The 16050-nt window shown below is 42.9% G+C and overlaps 1 long non-coding RNA gene across 1 annotated transcript; it reads right to left on the bottom strand.

Moving 5' to 3' along the window:
- Nucleotides 1-1388: 1388 nt before the first annotated feature.
- Nucleotides 1389-15777, bottom strand: LOC115645988. Its single transcript, XR_003998892.1, has 3 exons — nt 15565-15777; nt 15301-15453; nt 1389-1973 (listed from the first exon to the last, which is right to left on the bottom strand). It is a non-coding gene; the product is annotated as an uncharacterized LOC115645988 (long non-coding RNA).
- Nucleotides 15778-16050: the final 273 nt, after the last annotated feature.

Here is a 16050-nt window from a genome sequence, read left to right as displayed (position 1 = left end):
CTTGACTTGGGAATGGCAGAGGATAAGTGAGTTATAAAGGAAAGGGATCTCAATTTAAACCAGAAATGACTAAAATACATCTTTGACTGGATCTATGAATAAATCTATGACTGGGTTTGGACAGTACTTGCTTTTGAGGCAAAACAATGAATGATGCAATCTGAAGCTGGTATTGCGTCATACATGATATGAATTGCATCATGTTCTTACTAGAAGTCATGGATGATGCAATCATAACGAAGCTTACATCACTCTGCTGAACAAATTGCCCTATATCAGCTCTAGAAATCATATAGTGTCGTGCGCTCTTATTTGTCAGTGTTTGATTTTGCAAAGGGACACAGTTCTGTTTAGCCAAAGTGAGCAGAAATGCCTCGTACTTGTGTGAACAGTGCAGATAACTTCTGCTATGTTTGTGGTGAAGTGACTTTTGCATCACAAAAGTGCAGTATAATCACCTGGTTAAGAAAGCCTATCACCTTTATTTTGGCTGCAAAATTGGAGATCAGGACAAGAGGTGGGCCCCACACGTATGCTGCAACACTTGTGCAACAAATCTTCGCCAGTTGTTGAACAGGAAAAGGAAATCTATGCCTTTTGTAGTGCCAATGATTTGGAGAGAGCCAACAGATCATACCAGCAATTGTTACTTCTGCATGGTACCTCCAGTTGGGAAAGGTGTGTCAAAGAAGAAAAAGTGGACTGTGCATTATCGAAACATTCCATCAGCTATATGCCCAGTACCCCAGAGAGCAGGACTGCTGGTTCCTGATGCACCAGAATCATTCTCCCTTGAGTCAGATGAGGAAGAGGAAGAGGATGAAACTTCTGGTTCTGAACCATCAATGTCACAGGACCCACATTTTCTCCCATCCTCCTCCTCTGAACCATACCTCATAACACAAGGTGAATTGAATGACCTTGTCAGGGATTTGGAACTACCCAAGAGTAAGCTGTTGGGCTCCAGACTACAGCAGGCTATCAGGGCAAATGGCAGGCTATCAGGGCAAATGGAGCCCATCAATGCTTGCAGACTATTGCTGGACAGTGACAAGAGATGCTCCATTTAATGAATACAAGAGACAAACCAAGAAGAGCCGAGTAGACACTGAATAGGACTAAACTATGTACATAATAGTTTTTTGCCTTTTGTTTCATAATAAATTTTATTTATAGAACCCTTTTTCTGATTTTTAAAGTATTACATAAACAGGACAGGTGAAATATTATCATATAAAGCAACCATAAACACATGAAAAGACCTAGGTTTACAATTTATGATTAAAACTCTACTATCTACACAATATACATAGACATAAAATGTAAAAGCTTAAATATCTTAGAAACAGTAGCCAGTTGTTTTAACTGTCATATTTGAATTCAGCACATCAAAATACATAATAAATATCACATTTTATCTCTGAAGCAGACGACTTCTCAAAAATTGTAGACCAGTGTTATTAAAGTCCTCTTGCATATATAAACTTCAGGTGGGCTAGAATTCACTTTATCAGCCCTCTCCTAGTACTTCTATATAATTCCTAGAGAAAAGCACACGGAAAACCAGTCATTCGGGGATTTCCACAAAGGATTGCACAGGGTCAACCTCCCTACAATAAAGTCCAAAAAGAATTAACTTAATTCTTAATTATCAGCTTAATACAATATTATAATGATAATATAGCTTAATTTCTACTAAATATCAAGACTACTTCATAATCCACATACCTTGTCTTCAGTTTTACATATAAACAGAAGAAACAAATTAAATCTGAACAATGAGGTTATAAACACACAGTGAAAAGTAACTCAGAGTTCCAAAAGCTTGAAGTGAGCTCACTGAGTCTGTTAGTCTTTGTTCATCAGCTCGATCCAGTTTGCTAAATCAAAAGCACTGCAATAATATCTTGCCACCTCTTGCTTGCAGAAATCTCCAGTTGGAACCCACGATGAGGGGTTGGACTGTGACTTGGCTATATAAATTAGAAAATTCATCAATATAACTATTTAGGTTTTTTAAATCAAATTACACAACCACAATAGAAAATAACACACTAAATTATTGGCTTGGGAAGGTGACTTTTGTTTACATTTTTTACTAAGAATCCCTCATAAGAGTGCCTCACTTGTGCCAACTTGTTATCAGTTCCAGTGTTGCTAACACGACAGAGGGGGAAAAAATCCTAAACTAGATCACAAAACAATATGGTCAGTTACTTACATTCCAGCTCACCAAGATCTTCTTTCCAATAGCTCTATAGTAGTAAAGCCTTTTGTCGGACTATACCAAAGAATTTCTGTATGATTTCTGTATTCTGTATGATTTCTGTATTAATGCCATAAGGAGATGTATGATAGATAGATTGAATGTACCCCTCCCTACCCCGGCACACACACACACACATAGTTTAGAGATCCAAAAGTGGTGTTAATTAGAAGGTCTTTTTCTTCTTCTCCCTGTGAGCAGTTTACAAGACCAAACTGCTAATTGTGTCAGCACATCCTGGAACAGAGAGTCTGCTCTCAGAAAAGCTAAGACCTTGCAGAAACAACTGTTCCTCGGAACAGCACACAGAGACTTCCACCCTTCTCGTGTTCTTTATCTTGCTTGTTATGTATGTTATATGGTAAGGGGGTTAAGCAGTTTTATTACACCCTAAGAGTGGTTAAAGTCAAAAGAGATATATGTTGAAATTAAGGTAGGGTATGCATGTGAATGGATGTTGTGTGTGAACAGAAGGTGAATGTCAAAGCAGCAACGAATCCTGTGGCACCTTATAGACTAACAGACGTTTTGGAGCATGAGCTTTCGTGGGTGAATACCCACTTCCTCAGATGCATGTAATGGAAATATCCAGGGGCAGGTATATATATGTGTGCTAGCAAGCAAGCTAGAGATAACGAGGTCAGTTCAATCAGGGAGGATGAGGCCCTGTTCTAGCAGTAGAGGTGTGAAAACCAAGAGAGGAGAAACTGGTTCTGTAATTGGCAAGCCATTCACAGTCTTTGTTCAATCCTGAGCTGATGGTGTCAGATTTGCAGATGAACTGAAGCTCAGCAGTTTCTCTTTGAAGTCTGGTCCTGAAGTTTTTTTGCTGCAGGATGGCCACCTTAAGGTCTGCTATAGTGTGGCCAAGGAGGTTGAAGTGCTCTCCTACAGGTTTTTGTATATTGCCATTCCTAATGTCTGATTTGTGTCCATTTATCCTTTTCCGTAGAGACTGTCCAGTTTGGCCGATGTACATAGCAGAGGGGCATTGCTGGCATATGATGGCGTATATTACATTGGTGGATGTGCAGGTGAATGAACCAGTGATGGTGTGGTTGATCTGGTTAGGTCCTGTGATGGTGTCGCTGGTGTAGATATGTGGGCAGAGTTGGCATCGAGGTTTGTTGCATGGATTGGTTCCTGAGCTAGAGTTATTATGGTGTGGTGTGCAGTTACTGGTGAGAATATGTTTCAGGTTGGCAGGTTGTCTGTGGGCAAGGATTGGCCTGCCACCCAAGGCCTGTGAAAGTGTGGGATCATTGTCCAGGATGGGTTGTAGATCCTTGATGATGCGTTGGAGGGGTTTTAGCTGGGGGCTGTATGTGATGGCCAGTGGAGTCCTGTTGGTTTCTCTCTTGGGTTTGTCTTGCAGTAGGAGGCTTCTGGGTACACGTCTGGCTCTGTTGATCTGTTTCCTTATTTCCTCATGCGGGTATTGTAGTTTTGAGAATGCTTGGTGGAGATTTTGTAGGTGTTGGTCTCTGTCTGAGGGGTTAGAGCAGATGCGGTTGTACCTCAGTGCTTGGCTGTAGACAATGGATCGTGTGATGTGCCCGGGATGGAAGCTGGAGGCATGAAGGTAGGCATAGCGGTCGGTGGGTTTTCGATATAGGGTGGTGTTAATGTGACCATCACTTATTTGCACCGTGGTGTCAAGAAAGTGGACCTCCCGTGTAGATTGGTCCAGGCTGAGGTTGATGGTGGGGTGGAAGCTGTTGAAATCATGGTGGAATTTTTCCAGAGTCTCCTTCCCATGGGTCCAGATGATGAAGATGTCATCAATGTAGCGTAGATAGAGAAGGGGTGTGAGTGGACGAGAGCTGAGGAAGCGTTGTTTCAGGTCGGCCATGAAGATATTGGCATATTGTGGGGCCATGCGGGTGCCCATAGCAGTGCCACTGATCTGGAGATATATATTGTCATCAAATTTGAAATAGTTGTGTGTAAGTATAAAGGCACAGAGCTCAGCAGCCAGTTGTGCTGTGGCATCATCAGGGATGGTGTTCTTGACAGCTTGTATTCCATCTGTGTGTGGGATGTTTGTGTAGAGAGCCTCTACATCCATGGTGGCTAGGATGGTGTTTTCTGGGAGGTCACCAATGCATTGTAGTTTCCTCAGGAAATCAGTGGTGTCGCGGAGATAGCTGGGAGTGCTGGTGGCATAGGGTCTGAGTAGAGAGTCCATATATCCAGACAGTCCTTCAGTGAGAGTGCCAATGCCCGAGATGATGGGGCGTCCAGGATTTCCGGGTTTGTGGATCTTGGGTAGTAGATAGAATAACCCTGGTCGGGGCTCTAGGGGTATGTTGATTTCTTCTGGTGTTAGTGTAGGGAGTGTCCTGAGTAGATGCTGTAGTTTCTTAGTGTATTCCTCAGTGGGATCTGAGGGAAGTGGCCTGTAGAATTTGGTATTGGAGAGTTGTCTGGCTGCCTCCTTTTGATAGTCAGACCTGTTCATGATGACAACAGCACCTCCTTTATCAGCCTCTTTGATGATAATGTCAGGGTGGTTTCTGAGGCTGTGGATGGCATTGCGTTCTGCACGGCTTAGGTTGTGAGGCAAGCGATGTTGTTGTTCCACGATTTCTGCCTGTGCACGCCGGCGGAAGCATTCAATGTATAGGTCCAGGCTGTCATTTCGACCCTCAGGAGGAGTCCATGTGGAGTTCTTTTTCTTGTGCTGTTGGTGGGAGGGCACCCGTGTATCAGTGCACTGTTCAGTGTTGTCCTGGAAGTATTCTTTGAGTCGGAGACGGCGAAAGTAGGCTTCCAGATCACCACAGAACTGTATCATGTTGGTGGGGGTGGCAGGGCAGAAAGAGAGTCCCCGAGATAGGACAGACTTTTCTTCTGGGCTGAGTGTGTAGTTGGATAGATTGACGATATTGCTGGGTGGGTTAGGGGTACCACTGTTGTGGCCCCATGTGGCAGGTGAATGGTTAGGAGTGCCAGTCTAGGCGTTGCAACTTCAGTATGGATTGGCTGAAGAATGTGCTAAGTGGAGATAACTGCATGATCCCCAGAGGGCAGACTGGAATCCACTCAACAGCCCCAAGGATGGGGGAACCAAAGAACAAGATAATATCTGGCAGCTGTCAGGGAGCCATCATGAATGTGCCATCTGTTGACTGATTCAGCAGCAGCATGATGAAGCCACCTTCCTAGACTGGCATAGGAATAAACTCCTATAAAAATAGACCCTAAAAACGAAGGACTTTGAGTCTGGTTCTGCAACCACCCTCCAGGAGCGTCGGATGCACATATGACAAAGGCTCAGCTCCACCCTTGCGCCCAGGTTACCTGGCCAGTAACTTGGCATGAGCAACCTCTAGGCTGATAACTATATAGCAACTTTGCAGAACTTGTATGTGTATGTGTGTGTGAGTGAATGAAATGTAGTAAATATAACTGTCTACTTGCTTTCTTCTTTTAGTATTTTGTGTGAGTACATGGGATAGAATATTTATGATTACTTGTTTATTGTGCTTCTTTCTGTATTCACAACAAACGTGACATTTTGCCTCATCCCCTTTTAAAAAATCCTGTTGGTTTTTATTGTATTGGTACAACACTTTTAACCTATTTCCCAATGAATGATATCAGTCCTAGGATCTGACTAACACACCTAACTTCCTGTAATAAACTCCTATATTTATGATAGACTGAGTGCAGTACAAGAAGCTTGCACACTTTCTTATTTTATGCCTGTATACACTTAGAACTTGAAAGGCAGTATGAAACATTATGGTAGACAGGTGTGCAGTTCTACAATCTTATTTAACAACAGTAACTTGTTCAATTTCAAAGCTACTTTACAGCAATCTTGATTGAAATCATTACAAAACAAAGACACACTGTACCTCTAACAACCCTTGAAACGCATATACAGGCATGTACACTTCCTTACTAGTTGGCTACGCAGTTTCAGAAAGCTGATGTGAGTTGCCACCCAAACAAAAGTCTATGTTACTTATCACCAGATCTTTGCTCAGCCATCAGGTTTCAGCTCAGTTACTGTTCACAGCAGGAGTTGACACTGCAAACACAGGTGAAGCAAAGGATGGACATGACTATAGTCTTTTTCTCTAGTGCTAGCAGGCAACTTGAATTGCTGGAAAATACAGACAGTTACAGGTGCCTGTCTGAGATAGATACCTGATGTCCCCAAGTGGTTTACCCAAGACTTCAGTCTTTTCCCTTCCAGGTGTCTTTGGCTTTCACACTGTAAATCTTCCATTTCTGTTCTCCTTGTTTTAATAACAGTGGTAGGACCTTCATATGTATGGCTGTGCTGAGTCTGTGCATTATTAAACAGGTGATTTCTGATTATTCCTCCGTGTTATCAAGTGTCCTTATAAACATGTTGTTTGGTTTCAGTTCCTTTTTTTTTTTGCTGCTTTCAGCACTGAAATATTTCACTAACTTGATAGCATAAGTTTGCTTAATTGCAAACATTAGCTTTACTTCTTCACTTTATCACTTAAACTAAAAGTAATCAGTAAGAATGCAACCTCTTTCTTTCCTAACAACATTGCCCATGAGATAAACCCTGTCATTAATGTGTAGAATATTTTCCCCAAAGCTGTATCACTTACAATTGACTTTCCTTTTGTACACATTTTAATTATAATATTAGTTTCCATTAAGCTGCTCCTTTTACTGCTGCATCTAGCACATCATATAGTACCAATGATTGATATTAATGTAATATTTTTAATTCATTTGTTCATAGACATGGATAAAGAGGAAGTCTCTTTCACCACACAAGTGGTACACTCTTGAAAAAGTCTGCAGCAACTCTTGAGTTTCTTCAGACTATTGAGCAATCTAACCGTTGTCTAATGGTTTTTATTCTCTCAGCCCTCTATTCTCTCTTTTACTAAAAAGCCTTGACATCTGGGAAATTCTTAAATAGTAATAACTTATAATTTTGGAAACGTAGGCCTCTTATTATTTTGTCTACACATGCAGGCCACGCCTTACCATTTCCTTCTCTGATTAGATGACTTTTGGCCCAGCTGTCACTTCTTTTTCATTGTTACCAAAACCAAAAGGAAAACAAGTTTGTCCTGTGACATAACCAAAGTTTTTGCCCACTAATTGTACCCTCCGCACAATATTCTAGAGAACATACTGATCCAAAATATGCAGCTCACAATGGTGGTACTGCAATGTCCAGTCCTGGACAGAATCTATATTGAGTTCACCATCCAGCAGCTAAGGTTAGAGAAAGGGGAGAGTCCCACTATTGAATCATCACTACATCCATCAGGTAGATCTTTGCTTTTCAGATTTAAACCAAAAAACTAAGTTCCCCGAAACCTGTAAAGATTTTGGCTTGTGCATAACTTTCTCACTTGCTTTGAAGCCACTGGGATTATTCATATGAATAAAGTGACATCTATGAAGGATAATACGGGTCTAAGAACTCAGTCTTTCCCTTTCCTCCCACCCCCCCAACCCTCTGGAGTTATTACACTCTGAGTGTAGTAAGACCCACCACCTGGTCTCAGGGATAGTGTCTTTAATATGCAGGAGAGGAGGAAGATAATTCATATACATGCTTCTGCATCAGAGATTGTTCCCCTCCCATTCCTGCAGACACCATGCCTATTTTGTGGAGCAGCTGTCATTGTCACGCAAGGATATGGGGTAGCTGAGAACAAAGGTCATCTATTTTAGACTGGTTCTGACTGCTGGCAGCTGCAGGCTGCTGCCATCAGCAGGATCTCATTGCTGTTTCAGAGTTATGTAATGTTGAAATAAACATAAGTGCCTTACAAGCTTTCTGTGCCTTAATAAGCAAAACACAATCCCTTCACCAGTGTCCAGCCTGCTGGGTTTGCCTGACTTGTACTGCCACAAAGTGATTTCAGGATATGTCCAACAGTGTTTTCGACCACAAGTACAGGGGTGTTTCCCTAGTCTTCTGAAATGTTCTGTGCTCATGTGGAAACATCCTCTGGACATGAATCTTCAATTAAAAAAAAATTTGCAAAATTTACCAGAGTTAAGAAAATGTAATACCACCAAAAATCTAGTGAACTCCCAGGATATTTCTAAATGCCTTCCCTGTTGTTCCTCCGGGTGCTGAAATGGTAATATAATATAGCAACTGGAAGAAAAAAAAATCCTTCCTTATTAATATGGAAAAATATTCCCCAGTGTCTCAGATACTTTTTCAAATGCTGAGACCCATCTCTTTGTGAAATGTATTAATACTGTATAATCAAAAGACCTTTTTTCTTTTTCTTTTTTGCTATATTATGTATTCCTTCATTGTTTGTTGGCTGTATTGGTAGCACATCTCAGAGTAGCAGAGGAATTTTATTAGGCAATACAATGGTTAGAAAGGAAGGTTTTCAACTGGCCTCTGTTTGCTTTTTCTTCCTTTCATCCGATTTAGCTGAGATTATCACATTTTATTTCCTCGGATCCCCTTCAGGTTGGCAGAGGAAGAAAACTAAACTCTTTATCTAATTTCTCTTGTGCCTTGCACTATTCTGACTTGGTAGCATTGTAGATACACTGTGTGCAGATGACTCCCCTTAGTACAAAGCAGTCTAGAACCACTATCTGCACTACAGATTTGGCTGTGTGAGGGGTACAGCTAACTCAGTTTTGTGTTGCTAGTAGGGAATAAGCCCATTCTATTAAACTATTTTATGAATGATTTATAGGGTTAGGGTCACAAAGCAGCTGGAGCATAGAGGTGAATCTGACCCTTTGTTATGTACAGATTGAAGAAAACACAAATAGCTTTGTTCTGCTTCCCCGTCAATTGTTGAGATTAACACTTCCCATGTCTCTACAATTTAACACAATCCATGTTCCTTTTATTTTTGACCTTTTTTCTTTAGCATCCCATCCAAACATTTCCAGTTCTTTCACATGTCTGTTACTCATATCTTCAAGAAGGGATCCCACTAACTACAAACAAGTTAGCTGAGAGAGACTTCTTATCATCCTAACAGCTGCCTAGTGAGTTAAGGAGATTTACCCTACAACGTTCTTTTTTCCCTCCTTTGTGAACATCTGGGAGATTATAACTATACTAGAGGAAGCAATGGTAGAGTATCATATAGTTTATGAGTGCACTATAGGTGGAAACACCTATGTATTACACTTATGTATGGATTAAGTTCTTTCCCAATTAGTTACACGGGTGCTTCCAAACCGCTTGTATATTATATTATACATATATCATTGTCTCATCTAGTATAGTTATGAAACTTTTACTTAGAGTGTATTCCACCTTAACTAAGTGATAATTCCCACTGATTTTAAGGTCTGACGTTTGACCCTATGACTCAATATTTTGCAATATCCGCATTTGAGGACTTTATTACAGAAATGAAGTATTTTGGTTCAGTATATTTGTATGCCACTACTGTGTGCATCTCATCATTATTGAGTATCTCAGATATTATCATATAGCCAAATCCTGAAGTCCTGGAAATCAATGGGAATTATTACAGAGTAAGAATAGAGTGAAAACTATATAAATACTTGAGGAATTAGCCCACAGATGGAAAAGGACTTTTGTCAGAAATTTATTTTCAAATTTTGTCATATAATGCTTCCAAACCACTCAGCCAAAGTATCTCAGCCAAATTACGGTGAGATTCACACAATGGCATATGAATATGCTGAAAGAAAATATTGTTTTTGTAATAGTCCTGAAACACTGAAAATGCAAAGTGTTGAATCGTAAGGCCAAATCCTGAAGTTCTTGAAATAAATAGGAGTTTGTCATGAACAAAGACTAAGTAAAGACTTTAAGATTTGACGTGTGGATGGAAAAGATCTGTGAGGGTATGCTGACTAATTCATGCTCCCTCCGATGTATTTCTTACAAGTTACACCTTCTAGAGCAGTGGTGGCCAGCATGTCCCTGTGGTCTGCCGCTTGCCACAGCTCCCATTGGCTGGGAACAGCGAACAGTGGCCACTAGGAACTGCCGGGGGTTGTGGCTGCAGTCAACGTCAGCAAAATGTCTTGCAGCCCATAATCAGGTTATGCTGATGAGCTGCATGTGGCCTGCAGGCTGCATGTTTACCACCACTGTTCTAGAGCTTTGTCTAATCCAGTTTTACATTTCTCCATGGCCTGAATTTCCACCAATTCATCTGGACATCAGTTTTCTAGTTGTTACTGTCAAGAAGCTTTTAATTATTATTATTTTTTTTAATGTCTGGACAGCTCATATAAGATGGCATCAGAGCATTACATGAAATGGCCCAGCAGACTATTGTGAGGGTAGAGGTACTCCAAGGTGTATATATAGCATCGGAGAATTAGTGACAGCAGAGAAAACTGCAAAGGACAAGCAAACTAGCCATGAAAATAAAAGACTAAAAGTCAATCTCCCTCAGTTAGCTCTTTGTGAGGAATTTTCAGTTTGAGTTTTCCAAAAGTAAATGCAGACAATGTAATTTGAGTAACTAACAAGGGGATTCATTTTCCTATATACCAGAGTCGGCAACCTCTGGCACATGGCTCACCAGGGTAAGTACCCTGGCAGGCTGGGCCAGTTTGTTTACCTGCCACCTCCACAGGTTCAGCTGATCATGGGGCTGCGGGAGGCGGTGCAGGCCTAAGGATTTGCTGGCCTCTTCTTCCTGCCGCCCCCATTGACCTGGATCAGTGAACCGCGGCGAGTGGGAGCTGTGATCGGGAGAACCTATGGACGCGGAACTGACCTGGCCCGCCATGGTGCTTACCCTGGCAAGCCTCATGCCAGAGGTTGCCAACCCTTGTTATATACCCTTGTTTAGGTATTTCCCCTACGACTTAGGTACACCTATCAATGGGAATAATACAAATTCTACAAAATATATGAAATTGATGTACTGTTTTTTTTTTAAATAAGAGAACTCATGCTGTAACATTGAGAACTATAGCCTTCAGCTCCCTCATTAGAATTTAATGCTTCTAACTCAATTTTTAATTAGAATTTAATGTTGAGATCTAAAGCACTAGTCAAAGCCATATTGCAGCTGGATTTTCTGACCTTTAACTGAAGTGCCCCTTTCATCTGTAGATCTGGAAACTGTTTTGCTTTTAAGGAAAGAAACAAATTGCTCTGGGATAATGTGATCGCCTCTCCTGGGGCTAAATTTTCAAAACAACTTCTAAATGTGTACATGCAAAATTTACATGTGTGAAATTTGCATTTCTGCAAAGAAACAGGGATTTGCAAGTGCAAACTGGGTGGGTAAATGTGCAATTAACCAATTTATACACTCAAATGTGGAAGGGTATGGTGGGCCGGGCCCATTAATGCATGATTCTGGCTTGGTACAATCTTGTTCAAGAAGAAATTCATTACTAAGAGAAATGCAATGCTGAGAAAGGATATAAAAAACAGCCTTTCTGCCAGTAAAAAGGAGAAGATATCAAACCTGTATTGAGCCTCTGCATGGGAGAGGAAAGAAGGAGGGAACTTGAAGGGAACAGGGCCTGCTTTGAAGTTTGTGTGATCAAGAAGCCTGGAAAGGAGTCAGAGAGGAGACCTAGTTACAGACTCCAGAAAAGGGTGAATACAATGACCTTGTGAGATAGGTGCCAGCTTCCTGCAAAAGGAAGGAGGGAAGAAGTCCCCGCTGCAGTTGGGAGGGAGTTTAGAACACTGGCAGAGAGCCTAGGACTCAGAGTGACCAGAGAACTGTTCAGGTACAGCCTAATTTAAATCCCAAGAACCAAAGGGAGAAGAGCTCTGGGGAGCTTTTGCTACTAAGACATGAAAGTCTTAGTAGCAAACATGTAAAGAGGAACTGTGGCCTGGGCTGGGTAAAGGTCTGTTCTAATTTGCACTTTTGTTAACTAGAAAGGGCTAGATTTTTTTACCAGCTTATTTGAAGGGCTAATCTAACCAATCGAGAGGGAGCCTGCCTAACCTAGAAGTTTGGAAACAGGCTGCAGCTGCACCTCATGCTGCAGAGGTCAGCCACCCTGGGACTTGGAGCTTGCATGCATGTAGGTTTGTGGGCTAGGTATGTGCAACGGGATGGAACTCACTATCTGCTTCCAGAACTTGGGGAATTGTCTGAGTCTATAGTCCTCTTTATTTGAGTCATTCTTAACAGAGATTACTATACCCTATTCAGACCTAATCAACTGATTTCTTCTTCTTCTTCTTCTTCTTCTTCTTCTAAACGATGTATGTTTGGCTAGTGTTATACCATCTGCTTTCCTTACTTCTTCTCATATCCTTCTAAAAGCATAATTACACCTATTTCCCCTAAATAGCTGTTCTTGTCTTTCTTCAGTATGTCTCCTGATGTCTGGTAGGAACTCCGAACATTTTGTAGAATTTTTCTCTTTTTATTATACTGTTAAGGTTTTTTACGTTAGTGGAGATTAATGTAATGAGGTTATTCATAGTCACCAGTCTTCCTTATTCAGGTATATCTTGATATATGTTGTAATAAAGTATAATCCTATTTCTTTCAATAGAGTGCATTGGTAAAATCATACTTCTGCTGTACCATTGTCAAAAGATTAACAATTACTGAGACTGCCTAGGACTCATGTTTTGTACTAATGCCATTTCTTAACATATCTACTTCTCACAGGCTTTAAGGTTTTTATTCTTAATGATCTTAATCACTGTATCCAATGTCTGCCCTCTTAACACAAGTCTGTTTTCCCAGGTAATGTTCTCAAACACACCCATTCTGTTTTTTTTTTCTTTCATAGACTCTAATTGCCTCACTTATTGTAGAAGGGACCTGCTCCTGCAACCATATCTCCAATAGTTGGAAACAGGGCCGGCTTTAGCAAGTGCGAGGCCCAATTCGAACAGTTTCGATGGGGCCCGGCAGGGATGACTTAAAAAAAAAACGCAACACCTTTCATTTCTTCCATATATTATTTACTTTCCATGACTGTATACATAATAACAAAATTATATATTACATACATTACATCATATTGTATATGGTTCTTTTCTTACTCCCACTTGGGTACTTTCTACTAATATCTCTTGATTTCTTGCCCATATTGATAGAAGTCACCACATTCTAAAAGAATATTAATTATAGATTTTCACTTTCATATTAGGAAAATAATTTATGTTTCGATAGTTGTACAACTGATTTTCTTCAATAATGTTTATTTTATGCCCCCTCTTTCCCCTCAGCACCGCCCGCCTCACAGAAACAAGCCCTCCTTCCTCAGTGCCACCCTGTCGAAACAGCTGTGGGCCAAAGAGGAAGGTTGGGGTGGAGGGGAGAGAAACGGCACACAGAGGCAGAAAGAAGTATTCTATTCTATTCATCCGAAGAAGTGGTCTGTAGCCCATGAAAGTTTATATTGAAATAAATGTTAGTCTCTAAGATGCCACAATTACTCCTGTTCTTTTTGCAGATACAGACTAACACGGCTGCTACTCTGAAACCTGGCACACATAGGGTGACCAGAAAACAGCAGTAAAATAGGACCCACCCCCTCCCCACTCGGCCACACCTTCACACCCCTCTTCACCCCCTAGTCCCCCGCTGACTTGCTGCGTTCCTCCTAGTCAGTCCCCAACCCACCACTCGCCTCCTTTCACTTTCTCCCTCCCCTGCTAGAAACCCCCATGCCTGCCCCTAGAACCCCTGCTGGCTCACTGCTTGCCTCTTTGCCCACCTGCTGCTTGCCCACCCGCTTGCCCCCGACTCACTGCTGCACCGCTCCCCCCTCCCCCGAGTATATAGCCTCATTCAGAGACCCAGGGGTCACTATATTACTGCACACAGCAGTCAATGCAGTTGTAGATAAATCTCTGCATTATGCATTTTTGTATAACTTTTACATGACTGGTAATATGTTATAGCGGACCCCTAAGGTAATATATAAAGTAAAAGAAAAATGTCCTTTTGCTAGAAGTAGAATAAGATCTTTCCTCCACTTTGTAATCAATTGCCCTATTGAATGAATGAGGTGTGAATCAGGAAGGTGTGGAAGGCAGGCACCTCCAGACAGCTGCAACCCTTGGAGAGGGGCTGGGAGCCAGACCAAGGAGCTTTGCCAGGGCTGAGTGGGATGGAATTTGGGTGCTGGGTGCAGGCTCCGGGCTGCGGCACGGGGTGGGGTGCAGGAAGGGTGGAGGGGTGCAGGCTCTTGGAGGGAGTGTGGAGGGGTGGGTGCAGGCTTTGGGAAAGAGTTTGGGGGCTGGAGGGAGGTGCTGGGGGGAAGGGACTGCCATGTGGCTTCCTTCTTCCCCTGATGCCCCTCACCATAGCCTCAGTGGAGGATGGAGCTGCCCCTTCCCCAGTGTTTTTGCAGGAGTGGTGGCTGGGGGGAAACCCAGTCAAACTCTGGTTTTACTCCTTTGCTGATGGGTCACTTAAACCCCTTACAAACTCCTTCCCACCTCTCTCACTCTTCTTTTCTACTGGGCTTGTTTGATCTTTTCGGTGGAGCCAGATGAAAACCACAAACTCCAGTGAGAGCAACAGGCTGGAAGACTAGACTGAACCCACCACCCAGCCTAGTCCATCTCAGAGCCCAGGACTGAGGGCAATGTCCCCCCACCCCCAGGCCACCTGCTTCCACTCCTGGCCTCTCCCAGTGCTGCCAGTGATTCTGTGTGGCTGCATCGGGTGGGATTTCAAGCAGACCCCTCAACCCCCTGCTAAATTCATCCATTTTGCAACCATTCTGCACCAAGAGCACCTTCCTTCCCTGCTTTAGAGCTGCTGGATGGCTAGAAAGCTGAGCTGGGCATTTGATTGATCTAGAATATTATCATGCCCCCACCCAAAAAACCTTAATATCCACACAGTTTGGGGGGGGCTATTCGCCCCCCTCCGGTCTATTTTATAGTTGCAGGGCAAATGAAGGAGCCATAGTTTATTGGAAATATTCAGCCCCTACAGCGGTCTTGCAGCAGGGAAAACAGAGTTGATGGGAAGGGAACTGGTTTGGATAGGAGCCCCAGTCCCCTTCCTTTGCAAAATAATTTGGAGAGGGAATCAGATCACGCTGTGCCTCAGTTTCCCCTGCTGCAGGGAGATGAGGGGGAGATAAAAGTCTCAGACTACCGTGCCATGTAGCAGACCTTTCGCATTCTCCTCTCTTGCTGTATTTGATTTCCTTCTCCAAACCTCCCTCTCTCTCTCACCTGGAGTTCACAGCACTAAGTACTGGCTGGGGGCTTTTTTCCTGGGTTACATGACATGATCCCAACTTTAGTTCTGAAACAGACACAGGCAGGCACAAACTCACCCTCAAACAGCAACACCACAAAAACCACAACAGCAACCCAATCTTACAAACCTGGGGGAATCACAGGGTCAAACACTTACTGTTGGAAGCCCCAGCAGCTGTTCAGGTGAGTGAGGTCCACTGCAGAGAGTCCTGTGTCTCCTACCGGACCAGAAGCTCCCTCGGCGTCTCCTCCAGGCTCCAGGTGACTGCTGGGGAGAGGGGACGGGAAGGGAGGGGAGGAAGACTGCAAGCACGTGTCCCGTCCCCTCTCCTGACCTGCAACAGCCCCGTCTGCCTCAGCCCTCTGCCGGCCAGCGTCTCTTGCTGCCTAGGAGCAACAGCTGCTACTTCCGGGAGATACAGAACTTTGCTTCCGGGAGACAGCCGGCCAGAGCGGGGCCCCTTCAAGTGCGGGGCCCGATTCGGGGGAATCGGGCAAATCAGCCTAAAGCTGGCCCTGGTTGGAAACATGAACATACAATTGTTTTGCCAGCTTCCCCCATTCTGCTGTGACTGTTACTACATCAGTGCTCCTTTTCTGTACTTTCCCCATTCTTCACTGAATGGCCTTATGTTTGGCAGGA

Source organism: Gopherus evgoodei, chromosome 1, assembly GCF_007399415.2.
Source record: "Gopherus evgoodei ecotype Sinaloan lineage chromosome 1, rGopEvg1_v1.p, whole genome shotgun sequence".
NCBI lineage: Eukaryota > Metazoa > Chordata > Testudines > Testudinidae > Gopherus > Gopherus evgoodei.
This window is presented reverse-complemented; position numbering and strand designations above follow the sequence as displayed.